The 23,187-nt window shown below is 38.3% G+C and overlaps 1 non-coding gene across 1 annotated transcript; it reads left to right on the top strand.

Annotated features, from left to right (window-relative positions):
• Positions 1 to 8,867: 8,867 nt before the first annotated feature.
• LOC122846731 lies at positions 8,868 to 8,968 on the top strand. Its single transcript, XR_006373277.1, has one exon. It is a non-coding gene; the product is annotated as a small nucleolar RNA SNORA11 (small nucleolar RNA).
• The last annotated feature ends 14,219 nt before the right edge of the window (positions 8,969 to 23,187 follow it).

The following is a 23,187-nucleotide window of genomic DNA, read 5'->3' as shown; positions in this document are numbered from 1 at the left end:
GCAATCGTTTCTCAACAACCAAGAGTCCAGACCCTCTGGAAGAAGCAACGTGTAGAGCAAGGGACTGGATTTTACCAGAATCCTAAAAGAGCAGTGTACATGTTGGGTCTATTTTAGTTCTTAACCTGCAAGAAATCAACCAAGAACACAAGTTACTTTTCTGCAGACGAGGGGAGCAGAGCCAGACGCGGAGAACCACCGTCAAACACTGTCTGGGGTCAACTCTGTCGGCTCTCAGTCCCCAACTGCCTTTTATTATGATTACAAAGAAAGAGGTTGGGCTTTTTCCACACAGTCACACAACAATTAATCTACTACAGGATGTTCTGGAACCTTCTCTGGACATGACCTTACAAGGGCATGAGGCTGACCATTACAAATCAGTTTCATCAAGAAGCTGTTAACACAGGAATGTGTAAGTGTTTCTAGCCTCCAGGCAAACATCCTAAAAACAGTTAATAATGTACCACAAAAGAAAGAAGTCAAGTAAACAACACACAAAATGATAATATGAAAACATAATCTTTCCAATACATATAGTAAATGAACTTAGAAATTTTTCTAACAGTACGCTACAAATATATATATTGATTCCTTCATGTTTGTAGAAATCACCCCAGAAAATCCCACTGTATTCTGTAGGTCAGCATCACATCACATTCTAGCATCAGTTGGTTCAGTCTGGTCTTCATCGCGTTCACCTGCAACATGCTGTCTGCTATTCCAGCCACCCAATAATCCCATTTCTAATACAAAGAGGTGTGAAATAAAGATATCCAGTCAGCATGATGGGATCTTTGAAGGTTAATTTTTTATATTATATATATATAGTTATATTAAGGAATATGGGAATCCAGAAGGTCTAGAGAGAAATCTGATGTGACTCCTGGAGGCGATATTATTTTATTGTGTCAGAATGCCAAAGATTATACAACATAAGGAAATATGTTATTTCACTCATGTTATTTCATAAACTTCAAGTACTGAAGTTCCAATGTAAATGATAGTTTACTGCTCAAGTAACCAACAACAGACCCGTTTTCACACTACGTTTTTTACAAATGTCATTAAAAAGGCAGTTTACTAACAGAGTTAATCTTCTTGTGAAACTAAAATGTTCTTTTTGTATTTTAAGTCAAGTTTTCAACCACACCACAGAACTAAGATGCACTTAGAAGTTTCACAATGATGCATATCTTTGTGCCATTTGTCTATTACGTATCTGAACAAACAAAGATCACCTGGGGTTTCTTAAAGGTCCAATCCTGGACTATTTTTTCTATGATATCCGCTAACATACCAGTGCTTCTTTCTTACACAAGTTTAAATCTGTCCTCATATGACCACAGACCATCACAGTTTGTGACAGTTACAAGCAAATGTAAATGTATATGAAAAATTTAATTGTATTTAACCTTTGTTTTACCAGAAAAATTCCACTATGATTAAAGATTTCTTTAGCAAGAGAATTCTCGCCAAGACTGGCCAAAGCAATGCTCAGTTATGACATTTTCTTGGAAAAAAAAAACAAAAAAAAACAACACACAATGTGAAATTCACAACAAAAATCTCCTGTCAATTAATATTCCCTCTAGTCTGTGCTGAAGTTTAACTCTAACACTACTCAGCTCTACACCAGAGCCATGCGTCGGTCTCACCTCGACGCATGGCTCTGGTTCTGGAACCAGTCTCCTGGAGAGGGGCTGGACATACTTCCACTCTGGAGTTGCCCAAGGTGAGAGGCGTCGGGCAGGAGTGGGCATACTTGTTGCTCCCCATCTCGGCGCCTGTACGTTGGGGTTTACCCCGGTGAACGAGAGGGTAGCCTCCCTCCGCCTACGGGTGGGGGGACGTGTCCTGACTGTCGTTTGTGCTTACGGGCCGAATGACAGTTCAGGTTACCCACCCTTTTTGGAGTCCCTAGAGGGGGTACTGGAGAGTGCTCCACCTGGGGACTCCCTTGTTCTGCTGGGGGACTTCAACGCTCACGTGGGCAATGACAGTGAGGCCTGGAGGGGCATGGTTGGGAGGAACGGCCCCCCCGATCTGAACTCGAGTGGTGTTCTGTTGTTGGACTTCTGTGCTCGTCATGGATTGTCCATAACGAACACCATGTTCAAGCATAAGGGTGTTCATATGTGCACTTGGCACCAGGACACCCTAGGCCGCAGTTCGATGATCGACTTTGTCATCGTTTCATCGGACCTGCGGCCGTATGTCTTGGACACTCGGGTGAAGAGAGGTGCGGAGCTGTCCACTGACCACTACCTGGTGGTGAGTTGGCTCCGCTGGTGGGGGAGGATGCCGGTCAGACCTGGCAGGCCCAAACGTGTTGTGAGGGTCTGCTGGGAACGTCTGGCGGAATCCCCTGTGAGACGGCGCTTTAACTCCTACCTCCGGCAGAACTTCGAACACGTCCCGGGGGAGGTGGGGGACATGGAGTCTGAGTGGACTGTGTTCCGTGCCTCCATTGTCGAGGCGGCTCATCTGAGCTGTGGCCGCAAGGTTGTCGGTGCCTGTCGCGGCGGCAACCCTCGAACCCGTTGGTGGACACCTTCGGTGAGGGAAGACGTCAGGCTGAAGAAGGAGTCCTATCGGGCCTTCTTGGCCTGTGGGACTCCGGAAGCAGCTGATGGGTACCGGCGGGCAAAGCGGCATGCGGCTCGGGTGGTTGCTGAGGCAAAAACTCGGGTGTGGGAGGAGTTTGGAGAGGCCATGGAGAAAGACTTCTGTACGGCTTCGAGGCGATTCTGGTCCACCATCCGGCGTCTCAGGAGGGGGAAGCAGTGCAGCACCAACACTGTCTACAGTGGGGATGGTGTGCTGCTGACCTTAACTCGGGATGTTGTGGGCCGGTGGGCAGAATACTTCGAAGACCTCCTCAATCCCACCGACATGCCTTCTATTTTGGAAGCTGAGCCTGGGGACTCTGGGTTGGGCTCTCCGATCTCTGGGGTCGAGGTCGCCGAGGTGGTTAAAAAGCTCCTCGGTGGCAGGGCCCCGGGGGTGGATGAGATCCGCCCGGAGTTCCTCAAGGCTCTGGATGTTGTAGGGTTGTGTTGGCTAACGCGACTCTGCAATATCGCATGGACATCGGGGGCAGTTCCCCTGGATTGGCAGACCGGGGTGGTGGTCCCCCTGTTCAAAAAGGGGGACCAGAGGGTGTGCTCCAATTATAGGGGGGTCACACTCTTAAGCCTCCCAGGCAAGGTCTATTCGGGGGTTCTGGAGAGGAGGGTCCGTCGGATTATCGAACCTCGGATTCAGGAAGAGCAGTGTGGTTTTTGTCCTGGTCGTGGAACACTGGACCAGCTCTACACCCTCAGCAGGGTCCTGGAGGGTGCATGGGAGTTCGCCCAACCAGTCTACATGTGTTTTGTGGACTTGGAGAAGGCATTCGACCGTGTCCCTCGGGGAGCCCTGTGGGGGGTTCTCCGGGAGTATGGGGTACCGGGCTCTTTGATACGGGCTGTCAAGTCCCTGTATGACCGGTGTCAGAGTCTGGTCCGCATTGTAAGTCGGGCTCGTTTCCGGTGAGAGTTGGACTCCGCCAGGGCTGCCCTTTGTCACCGATTCTGTTCATTACTTTTATGGACAGAATTTCTAGGCGCAGCCAGGGTGTTGAGGGGATCCGTTTTGGTGGCCTTAGGATTGCATCTCTGCTTTTTGCGGATGATGTGGTCCTTTTGGCTTCATCGGGACGTGATCTGCAGCTCTCGCTGGAGCGGTTCGCAGCCGAGTGTGAAGCGGCTGGGATGGCGATCAGTGCCTCCAAATCCGAGGCCATGGTCTTGAGCCGGAAAAGGGTAGAGTGCCTTCTCCGTGTCAGGGGGGGTGTCCTGCCCCAAGTGGAGGAGTTCAAGTATCTCGGGATCTTGTTCACGAATGGGGGAAGAGGGGAGCGGGAGATCGACAGGCCGATTGGTGCAGCGTCTGCCGTCAAGCGGTCGCTGTACCGGTCCGTCGTGGTGAAGAGAGAGCTGAGCCAAAAAGCGAAGCTCTCGATTTACCGGTCGATCTATGTTCCCACCCTCATCTATGGTCATGAGCTTTGGGTCATGACCGAAAGAACGAGATCGCGGATACAAGCGGCCAAAATGGGTTTTCTCCGTAGGGTGGCTGGGCTCTCCCTTAGAGATAGGGTGAGAAGCTCAGTCATCCGGGAGGGACTCAGAGTAGAGCCGCTGCTCCTTCACGTCGAGAGGGGCCAGTTGAGGTGGCTCGGGCATCTGGTCAGGATGCCTCCTGGACGCCTCCCTGGTGAGGTGTTCTGGGCACGTCCCACCGGGAGGAGACCCCGGGGAAGATCCAGGACACGCTGGAGGGACTATGTCTCTCGGCTGGCCTGGGAACGCCTTGGGATTCCGGAGGAGGAGCTGGTGGAAGTGGCTGGGGAGAGGGAAGTCTGGGCCTCCCTTCTGAAGCTGCTACCCCCGCGACCCGACCCCGGATAAGCGGAAGAAGATGTATGGATGGATGGACTACATTAAACCAAGTGGCCAAGGTAGCTATATATGCAGCCAGAAGGGATTAATCAAAAATTTTATACAACCGATAATTTTAGAGATTGGGTGGTGACTATCATGAACAGGAAATGGTACAGAAAATATGAACTCCCATCACTTTCATCTTATTGAAAGCACTATGTCAGTTCTTGCAAATAACACTGTTTGGTGTGAATGCAACTAATGAACCATGGAGATCTGTGATCAGTATGAGTGAGGGGTTCAGAATGAAGTCAGGGACATTGGCTGGCTGAGCAAAGCCTTATGAGGTTACCTTCTAAAAGCAGTCATCCTGATATGTCATCCAGCCATGCTGCCAAGGTAGAATAATTCCAGTAACTCAATGAAACTTGGAAATATAGATATTATTAGTTTAGTCCTATGCTGCACAACAAAGGGGAAACCTGTTGAAGTACAACTCAAACTCCCTTTTTCTCTCTCTGTATCACCCAAGACACATATAGACTCGTGTGTAGCTTCCCTTCGCTTCTGAGCATGTGAATGGGAAATGGCAAAAATTCAGCAAAAAAAATCCAAATTGGTTAAGTTAAATGAAAAATAAATACTTTATAGTACAAAACACAGGCTGATAATAGCAATATAATTTATCTTATCATTATATTATTCTTGGCTCTGCCTCACCTGCCTCCCCTGACTGCACATCACTGGTGTGAAGCGATTTGGACTTAATGAAGTCCAAATCGCAAGTACTAGACGTACTAGCCATTTACCATTGTAATTGTGTCTTTAAAGTTCTCTGTAAATAAAAATAAAAAACTAAACAGCTGTAGCTCATTCAAAATGCAATCTATGGCACCATTTGTCATAGAAAGGATTTTAGATTTTGCTGTCAGTCTAACAAGAACTGAATGGTCTTCAACTGAAACAAAATTCTAAGTTATTTCTCAAGTATGAGCCATGTAGAGTGCTCAGATCTTCAGGGACCTACTGACTCAATCTTCCTGGAACCAGAACTAATTTGAGAAGGACCTCGCTGCAGAGGGGGTGGGAGCAGACCATGTAGCAGACCAGTACCATATTTGGAAATGGGATCATTGCACTCCGGAAATGAAGGAAGCGCTATTTCCAATATTAGCTGTGGTCTCCCAATTTTATTTTATTTTGAAATCTCTGATATCTTTACCTTTACTCTCAGCATGTATCTGAACTTCTCTCTCTTATTTATTTCAGCATAGCTCACAGTGCTTAAATTCTGTAGCTTTCTGTGTGCTTCTAAATCTGCTTCTTAGCCTCATCTTTTCGGGTCACAACAACACAACACAAAATGAGAATACCACAAAGTCTTTATTATTTATTAACTCCAGCATTACTGACACTGTATGCGATACATTATCTAATAAAACACCATACTTTCTTTATCTTATGATGTAAGACTGACTAAATAACCGAAACAAGACCTGAAAGTGGGTCCATTTTCTTTCGATTTATTAATTTGTTGTTTTATTATATCCCTTTTTGTAATCTGTCAAGAGCCCCAATGTGTCACTAGATGTGAATTAGGTAATACTACAATCTGGAACAGCGTATCAAATTGTTACATTTAGGTTGGAGTTGTACAATTTTGAAAAAGTTTATTTAAACATACTAATGTAATCTGTTGTAATGTGTCAAAATGACAAAAAGCTGAAAAAGTTTAAGTAGATTTGCAAGGCTTTGTAGATGATCAGCAACTCAGGTACTAATGCACATCCATTTCTTCTTACTTCCTAAAGATAAGACATTCAGATGGATCAAAATCATTTCTAAAAAAACATTAGTCATGGTCACACTGTTTTGTAGATTATTAAAATTGTAATAAAAACCTGTTTTGATTTTCCTGAAAGTCTATATCAACACTGGCCAATACCACATAAAGAGGGTCATTGCGCATAACAGAAATCCTGTAAATTCTAGACACTAACAGGTACCATAGAATTGCACAAAAATCCGTGAGGAACGGCGGAGTCCCTGCTCAAAATTCTGTGGAAGAGGTGTACGGAGCCTGGTGCCAGAAGCCCTTTGAAAGGCTGTTTACATCGTTTTAAACTGTGTGATTGTAGTGGGAATAAAAATAGCAATAGGTATTTTGTTCCATATAACACAGTAGGAGTGTAACAGGTAAACCTTTTATGGATGCAAACGCGACTGAAAACCAACCTGTTTAGGATTGTATTTGAAACGTAATCAATTACAAATTTACTGATGGAACTTGACTCATTGTCATGTTTTGATTATTGATTTTATATTGCATTGTGTTTCTGTGTTTGATATGATGTAAAGCACTTAGAAATGCCTTGATGCTGAAATGTGCTATACAAATAAAATTTTATTGATTGATGGCAAGGAAAGACTGAAAAGTAGTTAATGAAACCACATGCATCTAACATGATTGGAGAATAAACATTTATTTTTACTCTTTCATCTTCAGTAATTCCTGCAGGAGATATAGAGCTTCAGTGATAACAGAATGCAGACTCTGGTAACCGATAACAAGCTCTCCCTGAAACCTCTTTAACATCATGACACATCAGTTATCTGGTCTATTTCCTCTGCCAGATTTATCAGTGAGGTGTTCCTTGTGGTTGAGACCCTCTGTGTGCAGAGCTGCTGCCTAAGACCAGTGTAGAAACTGGCCATGTCCAGAGACAGTCTGTCCTCCAGCCTTTGTAGGAATGCCATTCTCTTCTCATACTTTTGCTCAAAGGTTTCCTGCCTCAGTTCCTCTGTCAGCTGTTCACTGCATAAAAACAACAGAAAAGGTGAGTAAAACGTTTTAATGTTGGATGTCAATCTGGGATTTTATCTAAGAATTCATGCCATTGTACAATAACATCAGAAGTGATGTGAAGTATATGTTCAGCCAGGATGAGTTCTGTGATTGGGATCTTTGAGGCCAGAATTAGATTTGTTTTGGTCAAAATGAACTATTATCTGAATAGTTCATTTTCCAGCCAGCTAGCAAGACGTATGTGTAACATCACATTATACCTCAGAAATCAAGAGTTTCGGATTTCCTAATGTCCTATAAACTCTGAAACATACAGTAATCAAATTACAGAAAGCTAATATAAATGATAAAAAAAATGTTGCATAATTTTAAGGAGTTGTTAGCAATATTGTTGACACAAATTGAAAACAATTATTTTATAACCTTGGTTTTTCTTTCCACTGATTATTTAAGTTAAAAGTTTGATTTTTCACTTGTTGCAGTGTGATAATTTGCTCCCAAAATCATAGATGCATTGCATCTTTTACAGAGTTACCACTGAATGTGGCAGGTTAGTAAATCATTCAGTGGCCACATTCTCCTGCATGTCTCCTCTGCTCTTGTGGCTGCTTGAGTCAAGAAGTGGTAAAGTGCCGGCAGCGTGCTGAATCGCCACCAGGAGTCAGACTGCAGCTCTGCTCACTTAGCACATCCAGCACAGCAAACAATCCGCTTGACTCCTGGACGCCAGACTGGAAACATATGGTGGGGTGATGGATCAACGTCACTTGACATCCCAGCTGAAGTCAGGAAGATTATGTCTCTACATTTATGTTCCATGTTCTGATTTAGACCTCCTCCCTCACTTTGTGTCATTCAAAAGAATAATACATTTTATTCCTTTGCTCCTACACAGATTAAAAACTATTCTGCTGCTCAGGTTTAGACCATGTGGTGCAAGGACTCAGTTTTGAAATGCTCATTTATCTTAAAAAGTCACTCTTGAGTCTTAAATCACAAAGAAAATAACAAAATACTACTTTCCAAATTCATCAGTTACCATAATAGGATTTGACTGAAGCCAATGTTTATGCTGGCTGACTGTGGCTCCACTGTATAGTACAAAGTGGACTTTCAACTCACAGGATTAAAAATGCACAATAGAAGTACAAAAATCCGACAGTCCATCAAAAACTTGTTCAGCAATTTAACATTTATGAGCCAACATATAAACATCACATTATGTGGTGTTGTCTCACCCAGTCTGAGAGCTGCTCTCCAGCCACTGCTTCAAATCCTCCAGAGTTCCCTCCAGAGACTCCAGCTCATTTCAAAATCTTCCAGACTCCTTTTTTTCTTTTTTTTCTTTTTTTTTTTTTTACTGGCAGGTGACATCTAACGTTAAGATGTATTATTGCCAACTGCTATGCTGGAGTGTGGACCACTCCACTATGCTTTAATCTAAATTCTTATGTATAATACTGTTTCCTTAAAAAAAAAAAGTAACTTTTTTATTTATTTTAGGCTTAATTAATATCTTATTAATTTTAATGTTTCTATATCATATTTCCTCATTTCCTGTTTCTCTACTTACTGTATATTTATATATATTAGTGTTTATTTTTCACAATGAATTATTACATGTGGAAAGAACAGAAGTGTGGTATGGATAGAGAAACAGTAGAATGTTTCTCTATCCATACCACACTAAACAGTAGAATGTTTCTCTATCCATACCACACTCACAACTACCTGTTGGATGTTTACCTATCAAATCTAAAGTTTTATTTAATCCAAGCCGCAATCTTGTCATTACTACTTGTTCTTTTTGATTTTCTCCTATTAATTCCATATTCCCTACTTTCTTTTTTCCATCCATCCATCCATTTTCTGGTCACCCTTGTCCCTAATGGGGTCGGGAGGTTGCTGATGCATATCTCCAGCTGTGTTACGGGCGAGAGGCAGGGTACACCCTGGACAGGTCGCCAGTCTGTCGCAGGGCAACACAAAGACATACAGGACACACAACCACTCACACACACACACTCACACCTAGGGAGAATTTAGAGAGACCAAGATAGACAGAGGCGGGGACACCCTGGACAGGTTGCCAGTCTGTTGCAGGGCAATTCCCCATAATATAGCATATCTGATCTTTTCCTGGTGCTGTTAATCCTGTTGACAACCAGGTGGTTAGGTTGACCTTTGACCTTCTAAACACCTAAAGCCTGTCAATTTCTGCATGTTGCGTTTACAACACGCTTTGAGAAAGTATTTTAAATGTGTATATGAATAGTTTTTGTGTGTTTTCCAGCTGTTTCGCCTTTGGAATATAAAGACATAGAAAAAGAAAAGTCCATAAGATTACCTGGAGTTGTCTCACCTCCTAAAATAAAATCATTTGCCCTTCTTGTCTAAATTTTTCCTGTTCTGTTAAATTATCTGAACTCTGGATCTTTGCAAATGTTCTTGCCCTTACTTCTACTTTCCCTTCATTTGTTACTTCTGTTCTTTCTCCATGATTTAGAATTAGGTATGTTCTCTCCTGTATGTTTCCCCTCATGTTCTTAATCATTCCCCATACATTAGCTATATAAATTGTTCTGCCCATTGGATCACAAAAATCTCTCCATTTTGTCTTCTTTGCCTTCTTAATAACTTTCCTTGCTTCTGCTTGATCTTTTTTTATATTCAATTACATTTATAAAATTATGTGTTCTTTGCAATATTCTAAAAGTTTTATTTCTTTTCCTTATTGCTTCACTCACTCTTGTGTCCACCAAGGGACCCCTTTCTTTCTGCTCTTACCTTTACTTACAGAAATTATTTTTGCTGCTTAATCTTTCCCTTTATACTTTCTATATCTAGATTTAAATTGACTTCATCCATGTAGTTCTCACATATATAATTAAATATATTCCATTTTTCCTTCTGTATTACAACTTATCATAAAGTTTCCATCTCTTAGAACTTGTGCCTTAATAATGTCCCCCACTTGATTCTTCAGAATGGTGGGTAGGACTGATCATTTGCAATCCCTTCTCCTCGTTAACTCTAACAATTACTTTGAACTTCCTTATTTCCCTCTCCATTTCTTCTTCAGACTCTTCCCAGCTTTTCCCCACTCTTCCCCTCTTTCCTACGCCTGTCTTTGCTGATGAATTTCCTCTTTTTGGACTCATACTTTCACTACTCGATGTTTCACTGCTCCCGTCACTCTCATTATGTATATTACCACTCTGGTCCATTCACAGCACAGCTGTGTCTACCCGCCGTAGTCTTTGTCCAAAGTTATTTCACCAGTCCATGGATTTTCCCAACAGCATCTTGAGCATTTCCTCAACACCGACTACCATGAGTCTGAGATATTCTTATTTCTCTATCTTCATCTTCCTCTCTTTCAGTTCTTAATTTTAACTTTTTAACTGTCAATCGACAATAATCTATCAGCGTCATACTCTTTATAGGAACCAATACAAATTCACTAGGTTCTTGACTATCCTGTGTATCCCTTCTTCTTCTTCTTTTTCTTCTTCAAGTCCTCATCATGTAATTGGCAGTCACGTTTCCAGTCTCTTAAGCTCCTTCTGCACACAAAAGAGACACATGGCAGGAGGCCTCATTTCTGGGTTACTGTGACATGCAGCACACTTTGGTGACTGGAAAGGACTGCAGCTACACAACAAGCAATAACAGTTTACTAAATTTTACTTTGGGTCCCATAGACATCTGGGTCCTGGTCACAGAGCAGTAATCCCAAACTGGTGTGTTTGGACAATCCACGACAGATTTTCAGATTCTTATGGGCGGCACAGGGCATTTATTCCAGGCAAAATAACAGTGTTGTGTGCTTTAGACATTTATAATGCTTTCTTTCTGCATATAAATATTTAGCATATTTTAAACATTTCTAATACAGTTGTTCTCAATGAAGGGTTTAAAAACTTATTCATTTCCAATTGCTCACTTCTGTGGACAAAAGGACAACTACCACACACATTATCAATGTATCAATTAGAATAATTGCATGGTAAATTGATAAAAATCTCTGGCTATATATTAGTCATGCAATGTCAAGGAATCTCACTAGGGCATGGATTAATAGTTCAAAATTTTGAGTTTTAAGCTTTTTTACTGTTAGTGGCCAAAAACGCTTTATCTCAGCGAGAGAAGCCAAAAATGGACAGTTTGTGAAATTTCAGCACCACAATCAAATTTCAGCATAATTTGCTTAATATAACTTGGAAATGCTGAGAAACAGTAAATCTGGTTGTTTGAAGCTGGAAGCAGTTCAAAATTTTGAGTTTTAAGCTTTTTTACTGTTAGTGGCCAAAAACGCTTTATCTCAGCGAGAGAAGCCAAAAATGGACAGTTTGTGAAATTTCAGCACCACAATCAAATTTCAGCATAATTTGCTTAATATAACTTGGAAATGCTGAGAAACAGTAAATCTGGTTGTTTGAAGCTGGAAGCAGTTCAAAATTTTGAGTTTTAAGCTTTTTGACTGTTAGTGGCCAAAAAATCTTTATCTCAGCGAGAAGCCAAAAATGGACAGTTTGTGAAATTTCAGCACCACAATCAAATTTCAGCATAATTTGCTTAATATAACTTGGAAATGCTGAGAAACAGTAAATCTGGTTGTTTGAAGCTGGAAGCAGTTCAAAATTTTGAGTTTTAAGCTTTTTACTGTTAGTGGCCACAAACGCTTTATCTCAGCGAGAAGCCAAACATGGACAGTTTGTGAAATTTCAGCACCACAATCAAATTTCAGCATAATTTGCTTAATATAACTTGGAAATGCTGAGAAACAGTAAATCTGGTTGTTTGAAGCTGGAAGCAGTTCAAAATTTTGAGTTTTAAGCTTTTTTACTGCTAGTGACCAAAACGCTTTATCTCAGCGAGAGAAGCCAAAATGGACAGTTTGTGAAATTTCAGCACCACAATCAAATTTCAGCATAATTTGCTTAATATAACTTGGAAATGCTGAGAAACAGTAAATCTGGTTGTTTGAAGCTGGAAGCAGTTCAAAATTTTGAGTTTTAAGCTGTTTTACTGCTAGTGGCCAAAACGCTTTATCTCAGCTTAGAGAAGCCAAAATGGACAGTTTGTGAAATTTCAGCACCACAATCAAATTTCAGCATAATTTGCTTAATATAACTTGGAAATGCTGAGAAACAGTAAATCTGGTTGTTTGAAGCTGGAAGCAGTTCAAAATTTTGAGTTTTAAGCTTTTTTACTGTTAGTGGCCAATAACGATTTATCTCAGCGTGAGAAGCCAAAAATGGACAGTTTGTGAAATTTCAGCACCACAATCAAATTTCAGCATAATTTGCTTAATATAACTTGGAAATGCTGAGAAACAGTAAATCTGGTTGTTTGAAGCTGGAAGCAGTTCAAAATTTTGAGTTTTAAGCATTTTTCCTGTTAGGGGCCAAATACGCTTTATCTGAGCGAGAGAAGCCATACATTGACAGTTTGTGAAATTTCAGCACCACAATCAAATTTCAGCATAATTTGCTTAATATAACTTGGAAATGCAGAGAAACAGTAAATCTGGTTGTTTGAAGCTGGAAGCAGTTCAAAATTTTGAGTTTTAAGCTTTTTTTTAATTTCAGAAATTTCAGCACCACAATCAATGGACAGTTTGTGAAATTTCAGCACCACAATCAAATTTCAGCATAATTTGCTTAATATAACTTGGAAATGCTGAGAAACAGTAAATCTGGTTGTTTGAAGCTGGAAGCAGTTCAAAATTTTGAGTTTTAAGCTTTTTACTGCTAGTGACCAAAAACGCTTTATCTCAGCGAGAAGCCAAAAATGGACAGTTTGTGAAATTTCAGCACCACAATCAAATTTCAGCATAATTTGCTTAATATAACTTGGAAATGCTGAGAAACAGTAAATCTGGTTGTTTGAAGCTGGAAGCAGTTCAAAATTTTGAGTTTTAAGCTTTTTACTGTTAGTGGCCAAAACGCTTTATCTCAGCGAGAGAAGCCAAAATGGACAGTTTGTGAAATTTCAGCACCACAATCAAATTTCAGCATAATTTGCTTAATATAACTTGGAAATGCTGAGAAACAGTAAATCTGGTTGTTTGAAGCTGGAAGCAGTTCAAAATTTTGAGTTTTAAGCTTTTTTAATGTTAGTGGCCAAAACGCTATATCTCAGCGAGAGAAGCCAATAGGGGACAGTTTGTGAAATTTCAGCACCACAATCAAATTTCAGCATAATTTGCTTAATATAACTTGGAAATGCTGAGAAACAGTAAATCTGGTTGTTTGAAGCTGGAAGCAGTTCAAAATTTTGAGTTTTAAGCTTTTTTACTGCTAGTGACCAAAAACGCTTTATCTCAGCTAGAGAAGCCAAAAATGGACAGTTTGTGAAATTTCAGCACCACAATCAAATTTCATCATAATTTGCTTAATATAACTTGGAAATGCTGAGAAACAGTAAATCTGGTTGTTTGAAGCTGGAAGCAGTTCAAAATTTTGAGTTTTAAGCTTTTTTACTGTTAGTGGCCAAAAACGCTTTATCTCAGCGAGAGAAGCCAAAAATGGACAGTTTGTGAAATTTCAGCACCACAATCAAATTTCAGCATAATTTGCTTAATATAACTTGGAAATGCTGAGAAACAGTAAATCTGGTTGTTTGAAGCTGGAAGCAGTTCAAAATTTTGAGTTTTAAGCGTTTTTACTGCTAGTGACCAAAAACGCTTTATCTCAGCGAGAGAAGCCAAAAATGGACAGTTTGTGAAATTTCAGCACCACAATCAAATTTCATCATAATTTGCTTAATATAACTTGGAAATGCTGAGAAACAGTATATCTGGTTGTTTGAAGCTGGAAGCAGTTCAAAATTTTGAGTTTTAAGCTTTTTTACTGTTAGTGGCCAAAAACGCTTTATCTCAGCGAGAGAAGCCAAAATGGACAGTTTGTGAAATTTCAGCACCACAATCAAATTTCAGCATAATTTGCTTAATATAACTTGGAAATGCTGAGAAACAGTAAATCTGGTTGTTTGAAGCTGGAAGCAGTTCAAAATTTTGAGTTTTAAGCTTTTTTACTGCTAGTGACCAAAAACGCTTTATCTCAGCGAGAAGCCAAAAATGGACAGTTTGTGAAATTTCAGCACCACAATCAAATTTCATCATAATTTGCTTAATATAACTTGGAAATGCTGAGAAACAGTATATCTGGTTGTTTGAAGCTGGAAGCAGTTCAAAATTTTGAGTTTTAAGCTTTTTTACTGTTAGTGGCCACAAACGCTTTATCTCAGCGAGAGAAGCCAAAATGGACAGTTTGTGAGATTTCAGCACCACAATCAAATTTCAGCATAATTTGCTTAATATAACTTGGAAATGCTGAGAAACAGTAAATCTGGTTGTTTGAAGCTGGAAGCAGTTCAAAATTTTGAGTTTTAAGCTTTTTACTGTTAGTAACGCTTTATCTCAGCGAGAAGCCAAAAATGGACAGTTTGTGAAATTTCAGCACCACAATCAAATTTCAGCATAATTTGCTTAATATAACTTGGAAATGCTGAGAAACAGTAAATCTGGTTGTTTGAAGCTGGAAGCAGTTCAAAATTTTGAGTTTTAAGCTTTTTTTACTGTTAGGGGCCAAAACGCTTTATCTCAGCGAGAGAAGCCAAAAATGGACAGTTTGTGAAATTTCAGCACCACAATCAAATTTCAGCATAATTTGCTTAATATAACTTGGAAATGCTGAGAAACAGTAAATCTGGTTGTTTGAAGCTGGAAGCAGTTCAAAATTTTGAGTTTTAAGCTTGTTTACTGCTAGTGACCAAACACGCTTTATCTCAGCGAGAGAAGCCAAACATGGACAGTTTGTGAAATTTCAGCACCACAATCAAATTTCAGCATAATTTGCTTAATATAACTTGGAAATGCTGAGAAACAGTAAATCTGGTTGTTTGAAGCTGGAAGCAGTTCAAAATTTTGAGTTTTAAGCTTTTTTACTGTTAGTGGCCAAAACGCTTTATCTCAGAGAGAAGCCAAAAATGGACAGTTTGTGAAATTTCAGCACCACAATCAAATTTCAGCATAATTTGCTTAATATAACTTGGAAATGCTGAGAAACAGTAAATCTGGTTGTTTGAAGCTGGAAGCAGTTCAAAATTTTGAGTTTTAAGCTTTTTTACTGCTAGTGACCAAAAACGCTTTATCTCAGCGAGAATGGACAGTTTGTGAAATTTCAGCACCACAATCAAATTTCAGCATAATTTGCTTAATATAACTTGGAAATGCTGAGAAACAGTAAATCTGGTTGTTTGAAGCTGGAAGCAGTTCAAAATTTTGAGTTTTAAGCTTTTTTATCTCAGCGAGAGAAGCCAAAAATGGACAGTTTGTGAAATTTCAGCACCACAATCAAATTTCAGCATAATTTGCTTAATATAACTTGGAAATGCAGAGAAACAGTAAATCTGGTTGTTTGAAGCTGGAAGCAGTTCAAAATTTTGAGTTTTAAGCTTTTTTTTTAATTTCAGAAATTTCAGCACCACAATCAATGGACAGTTTGTGAAATTTCAGCACCACAATCAAATTTCAGCATAATTTGCTTAATATAACTTGGAAATGCTGAGAAACAGTAAATCTGGTTGTTTGAAGCTGGAAGCAGTTCAAAATTTTGAGTTTTAAGCTTTTTTACTGTTAGTGGCCAAAAACGCTTTATCTCAGCGAGAGAAGCCAAAAATGGACAGTTTGTGAAATTTCAGCACCACAATCAAATTTCAGCATAATTTGCTTAATATAACTTGGAAATGCTGAGAAACAGTAAATCTGGTTGTTTGAAGCTGGAAGCAGTTCAAAATTTTGAGTTTTAAGCTTTTTTACTGCTAGTGACCAAAAAACGCTTTATCTCAGCGAGAGAAGCCAACAATGGACAGTTTGTGAAATTTCAGCACCACAATCAAATTTCATCATAATTTGCTTAATATAACTTGGAAATGCTGAGAAACAGTATATCTGGTTGTTTGAAGCTGGAAGCAGTTCAAAATTTTGAGTTTTAAGCTTTTTTACTGTTAGGGGCCAAAAACGATTTATCTCAGAAGAGAAGCCAAAATGGACAGTTTGTGAAATTTCAGCACCACAATCAAATTTCAGCATAATTTGCTTAATATAACTTGGAAATGCTGAGAAACAGTAAATCTGGTTGTTTGAAGCTGGAAGCAGTTCAAAATTTTGAGTTTTAAGCTTTTTACTGCTAGTGACCAAAAACGCTTTATCTCAGCGAGAGAAGCCAAAAATGGACAGTTTGTGAAATTTCAGCACCACAATCAAATTTCAGCATAATTTGCTTAATATAACTTGGAAATGCTGAGAAACAGTAAATCTGGTTGTTTGAAGCTGGAAGCAGTTCAAAATTTTGAGTTTTAAGCTGTTTTACTGCTAGTGACCAAAACGCTTTATCTCAGCGAGAAGCCAAAAATGGACAGTTTGTGAAATTTCAGCACCACAATCAAATTTCATCATAATTTGCTTAATATAACTTGGAAATGCTGAGAAACAGTAAATCTGGTTGTTTGAAGCTGGAAGCAGTTCAACATTTTGAGTTTTAAGCTTTTTTACTGTTAGTGGCCAAAAACGCTTTATCTCAGCGAGAGAAGCCAAAAATGGACAGTTTGTGAGATTTCAGCACCACAATCAAATTTCAGCATAATTTGCTTAATATAACTTGGAAATGCTGAGAAACAGTAAATCTGGTTGTTTGAAGCTGGAAGCAGTTCAAAATTTTGAGTTTTAAGCTTTTTACTGTTAGTGGCCAAAAACGCTTTATCTCAGCGAGAGAAGCCAAAAATGGACAGTTTGTGAAATTTCAGCACCACAATCAAATTTCAGCATAATTTGCTTAATATAACTTGGAAATGCTGAGAAACAGTAAATCTGGTTGTTTGAAGCTGGAAGCAGTTCAAAATTTTGAGTTTTAAGCTTTTTTACTGTTAGTGGCCAAAACGCTTTATCTCAGCGAGAGAAGCCAAAAATGGACAGTTTGTGAAATTTCAGCACCACAATCAAATTTCAGCATAATTTGCTTAATATAACTTGGAAATGCTGAGAAACAGTAAATCTGGTTGTTTGAAGCTGGAAGCAGTTCAAAATTTTGAGTTTTAAGCTTTTTACTGCTAGTGACCAAAAACGCTTTATCTCAGCGAGAGAAGCCAAAATGGACAGTTTGTGAAATTTCAGCACCACAATCAAATTTCAGCATAATTTGCTTAATATAACTTGGAAATGCTGAGAAACAGTAAATCTGGTTGTTTGAAGCTGGAAGCAGTTCAAAATTTTGAGTTTTAAGCTTTTTACTGTTAGTGGCCAAAAACGCTTTATCTCAGCGAGAGAAGCCAAAATGGACAGTTTGTGAAATTTCAGCACCACAATCAAATTTCAGCATAATTTGCTTAATATAACTTGGAAATGCTGAGAAACAGTAAATCTGGTTGTTTGAAGCTGGAAGCAGTTCAAAATTTTGAGTTTTAAGCTTTTTACTGCTAGTGACCAAAAACGCTTTATCTCAGAGAGAAGCCAAAAATGGACAGTTTGTGAAATTTCAGCACCACAATCAAATTTCAGCATAATTTGCTTAATATAACTTGGAAATGCTGAGAAACAGTAAATCTGGTTGTTTGAAGCTGGAAGCAGTTCAAAATTTTGAGTTTTAAGCTTTTTACTGTTAGTGGCCAAAACGCTTTATCTCAGCGAGAAGCCAAAATGGACAGTTTGTGAAATTTCAGCACCACAATCAAATTTCAGCATAATTTGCTTAATATAACTTGGAAATGCTGAGAAACAGTAAATCTGGTTGTTTGAAGCTGGAAGCAGTTCAAAATTTTGAGTTTTAAGCTTTTTTCTGCTAGTGACCAAAAACGCTTTATCTCAGCGAGAGAAGCCAAAAATGGACAGTTTGTGAAATTTCAGCACCACAATCAAATTTCAGCATAATTTGCTTAATATAACTTGGAAATGCTGAGAAACAGTAAATCTGGTTGTTTGAAGCTGGAAGCAGTTCAAAATTTTGAGTTTTAAGCTTTATAACTGTTAGTGGCCAAAAACGCTTTATCTCAGCGAGAGAAGCCAAAATGGACAGTTTGTGAAATTTCAGCACCACAATCAAATTTCAGCATAATTTGCTTAATATAACTTGGAAATGCTGAGAAACAGTAAATCTGGTTGTTTGAAGCTGGAAGCAGTTCAAAATTTTGAGTTTTAAGCTTTTTTACTGCTAGTGACCAAAACGCTTTATCTCAGCGAGAGAAGCCAAAATGGACAGTTTGTGAAATTTCAGCACCACAATCAAATTTCAGCATAATTTGCTTAATATAACTTGGAAATGCTGAGAAACAGTAAATCTGGTTGTTTGAAGCTGGAAGCAGTTCAAAATTTTGAGTTTTAAGCTTTTTACTGCTAGTGACCAAAACGCAATATCTCAGCGAGAAGCCAAAAATGGACAGTTTGTGAAATTTCAGCACCACAATCAAATTTCATCATAATTTGCTTAATATAACTTGGAAATGCTGAGAAACAGTATATCTGGTTGTTTGAAGCTGGAAGCAGTTCAAAATTTTGAGTTTTAAGCTTTTTTACTGTTAGTGGCCAAAAACGCTTTATCTCAGCGAGAGAAGCCAAAAATGGACAGTTTGTGAAATTTCAGCACCACAATCAAATTTCAGCATAATTTGCTTAATATAACTTGGAAATGCTGAGAAACAGTAAATCTGGTTGTTTGAAGCTGGAAGCAGTTCAAAATTTTGAGTTTTAAGCTATTTTACTGCTAGTGACCAAAACGCTTTATCTCAGCGAGAGAAGCCAAAAATGGACAGTTTGTGAAATTTCAGCACCACAATCAAATTTCAGCATAATTTGCTTAATATAACTTGGAAATGCTGAGAAACAGTAAATCTGGTTGTTTGAAGCTGGAAGCAGTTCAAAATTTTGAGTTTTAAGCTTTTTTCTGCTAGTGACCAAAAACGCTTTATCTCAGAGAAGCCAAAAATGGACAGTTTGTGAAATTTCAGCACCACAATCAAATTTCATCATAATTTGCTTAATATAACTTGGAAATGCTGAGAAACAGTATATCTGGTTGTTTGAAGCTGGAAGCAGTTCAACATTTTGAGTTTTAAGCTTTTTTACTGTTAGTGGCCAAAAACGCTTTATCTCAGCTTAGAGAAGCCAAAAATGGACAGTTTGTGAGATTTCAGCACCACAATCAAATTTCAGCATAATTTGCTTAATATAACTTGGAAATGCTGAGAAACAGTAAATCTGGTTGTTTGAAGCTGGAAGCAGTTCAAAATTTTGAGTTTTAAGCTTTTTACTGTTAGTGGCCAAAAACGCTTTATCTCAGCGAGAAGCCAAAAATGGACAGTTTGTGAAATTTCAGCACCACAATCAAATTTCAGCATAATTTGCTTAATATAACTTGGAAATGCTGAGAAACAGTAAATCTGGTTGTTTGAAGCTGGAAGCAGTTCAAAATTTTGAGTTTTAAGCTTTTTTTACTGTTAGTGGCCAAAAACGCTTTAACTCAGCGAGAAGCCAAAAATGGACAGTTTGTGAAATTTCAGCACCACAATCAAATTTCAGCATAATTTGCTTAATATAACTTGGAAATGCTGAGAAACAGTAAATCTGGTTGTTTGAAGCTGGAAGCTGTTCAAAATTTTGAGTTTTAAGCTTTTTTACTGTTAGTGGCCAAAAACGCTTTATCTCAGCGAGAGAAGCCAAAAATGGACAGTTTGTGAAATTTCAGCACCACAATCAAATTTCAGCATAATTTGCTTAATATAACTTGGAAATGCTGAGAAACAGTAAATCTGGTTGTTTGAAGCTGGAAGCAGTTAAAATTTTGAGTTTTAAGCTTTTTTTTAATTTCAGAAATTTCAGCACCACAATCAATGGACAGTTTGTGAAATTTCAGCACCACAATCAAATTTCAGCATAATTTGCTTAATATAACTTGGAAATGCTGAGAAACAGTAAATCTGGTTGTTTGAAGCTGGAAGCAGTTCAAAATTTTGAGTTTTAAGCTTTTTTTACTGTTAGTGGCCAAAAACGCTTTATCTCAGCGAGAGAAGCCAAAAATGGACAGTTTGTGAAATTTCAGCACCACAATCAAATTTCAGCATAATTTGCTTAATATAACTTGGAAATGCTGAGAAACAGTAAATCTGGTTGTTTGAAGCTGGAAGCAGTTAAAATTTTGAGTTTTAAGCTTTTTTACTGTTAGTGGCCAAAAACGCTTTATCTCAGCGAGAAGCCAAAAATGGACAGTTTGTGAAATTTCAGCACCACAATCAAATTTCAGCATAATTTGCTTAATATAACTTGGAAATGCTGAGAAACAGTAAATCTGGTTGTTTGAAGCTGGAAGCAGTTCAAAATTTTGAGTTTTAAGCTTTTTTACTGTTAGTGGCCAAAACGCTTTATCTCAGCGAGAGAAGCCAAAATGGACAGTTTGTGAAATTTCAGCACCACAATCAAATTTCAGCATAATTTGCTTAATATAACTTGGAAATGCTGAGAAACAGTAAATCTGGTTGTTTGAAGCTGGAAGCAGTTCAAAATTTTGAGTTTTAAGCTTTTTTACTGCTAGTGACCAAAAACGCTTTATCTCAGCGAGAGAAGCCAAAAATGGACAGTTTGTGAAATTTCAGCACCACAATCAAATTTCAGCATAATTTGCTTAATATAACTTGGAAATGCTGAGAAACAGTAAATCTGGTTGTTTGAAGCTGGAAACAGTTCAAAATTTTGAGTTTTAAGCTTTTTTACTGTTAGTGGCCAAAAACCCTTTATCTCAGCGAGAAGCCAAAAATGGACAGTTTGTGAAATTTCAGCACCACAATCAAATTTCAGCATAATTTGCTTAATATAACTTGGAAATGCTGAGAAACAGTAAATCTGGTTGTTTGAAGCTGGAAGCAGTTCAAAATTTAGAGTTTTAAGCTTTTTTACTGTTAGTGGCCAAAAACGCTTTATCTCAGCGAGAGAAGCCAAAAATGGACAGTTTGTGAAATTTCAGCACCACAATCAAATTTCAGCATAATTTGCTTAATATAACTTGGAAATGCAGAGAAACAGTAAATCTGGTTGTTTGAAGCTGGAAGCAGTTCAAAATTTTGAGTTTTAAGCTCTTTTACTGTTAGTGGCCAAAAACGCTTTATCTCAGCGAGAGAAGCCAAAAATGGACAGTTTGTGAAATTTCAGCACCACAATCAAATTTCAGCATAATTTGCTTAATATAACTTGGAAATGCTGAGAAACAGTAAATCTGGTTGTTTGAAGCTGGAAGCTGTTCAAAATTTTGAGTTTTAAGCTTTTTTTTAATTTCAGAAATTTCAGCACCACAATCAATGGACAGTTTGTGAAATTTCAGCACCACAATCAAATTTCAGCATAATTTGCTTAATATAACTTGGAAATGCTGAGAAACAGTAAATCTGGTTGTTTGAAGCTGGAAGCAGTTCAAAATTTAGAGTTTTAAGCTTTTTTACTGTTAGTGGCCAAAAACGCTTTATCTCAGCGAGAGAAGCCAAAAATGGACAGTTTGTGAAATTTCAGCACCACAATCAAATTTCAGCATAATTTGCTTAATATAACTTGGAAATGCTGAGAAACAGTAAATCTGGTTGTTTGAAGCTGGAAACAGTTCAAAATTTTGAGTTTTAAGCTTTTTTACTGTTAGTGGCCATAAACGCTTTTTATCTCAGCGAGAGAAGCCAAAAATGGACAGTTTGTGAAATTTCAGCACCACAATCAAATTTCAGCATTATTTGCTTAATATAACTTGGAAATGCAGAGAAACAGTAAATCTGGTTGTTTGAAGCTGGAAGCAGTTCAAAATTTTGAGTTTTAAGCTTTTTTAATTTCAGAAATTTCAGCACCACAATCAATGGACAGTTTGTGAAATTTCAGCACCACAATCAAATTTCAGCATAATTTGCTTAATATAACTTGGAAATGCTGAGAAACAGTAAATCTGGTTGTTTGAAGCTGGAAGCAGTTCAAAATGTTGAGTTTTAAGCTTTTTTACTGTTAGTGGCCAAAACGCTTTATCTCAGCGAGAGAAGCCAAAAATGGACAGTTTGTGAAATTTCAGCACCACAATCAAATTTCAGCATAATTTGCTTAATATAACTTGGAAATGCTGAGAAACAGTAAATCTGGTTGTTTGAAGCTGGAAGCAGTTAAAAATTTTGAGTTTTAAGCTTTTTTACTGTTAGTGGCCAAAAACGCTTTATCTCAGCGAGAGAAGCCAAAAATGGACAGTTTGTGAAATTTCAGCACCACAATCAAATTTCAGCATAATTTGCTTAATATAACTTGGAAATGCTGAGAAACAGTAAATCTGGTTGTTTGAAGCTGGAAGCAGTTCAAAATTTTGAGTTTTAAGCTTTTTTTACTGCTAGTGACCAAAAACGCTTTATCTCAGCGAGAGAAGCCAACAATGGACAGTTTGTGAAATTTCAGCACCACAATCAAATTTCAGCATAATTTGCTTAATATAACTTGGAAATGCTGAGAAACAGTAAATCTGGTTGTTTGAAGCTGGAAACAGTTCAAAATTTTGAGTTTTAAGCTTTTTTACTGTTAGTAGCCAAAAACTCTTTATCTCAGCGAGAAGCCAAAAATGGACAGTTTGTGAAATTTCAGCACCACAATCAAATTTCAGCATAATTTGCTTAATATAACTTGGAAATGCTGAGAAACAGTAAATCTGGTTGTTTGAAGCTGGAAGCAGTTCAAAATTTAGAGTTTTAAGCTTTTTTACTGTTAGTGGCCAAAAACGCTTTATCTCAGCGAGAGAAGCCAAAAATGGACAGTTTGTGAAATTTCAGCACCACAATCAAATTTCAGCATAATTTGCTTAATATAACTTGGAAATGCAGAGAAACAGTAAATCTGGTTGTTTGAAGCTGGAAGCAGTTCAAAATTTTGAGTTTTAAGCTCTTTTTACTGTT

This window comes from Gambusia affinis, linkage group LG16 (assembly GCF_019740435.1).
Source record: "Gambusia affinis linkage group LG16, SWU_Gaff_1.0, whole genome shotgun sequence".
NCBI lineage: Eukaryota > Metazoa > Chordata > Actinopteri > Cyprinodontiformes > Poeciliidae > Gambusia > Gambusia affinis.
This window is presented reverse-complemented; position numbering and strand designations above follow the sequence as displayed.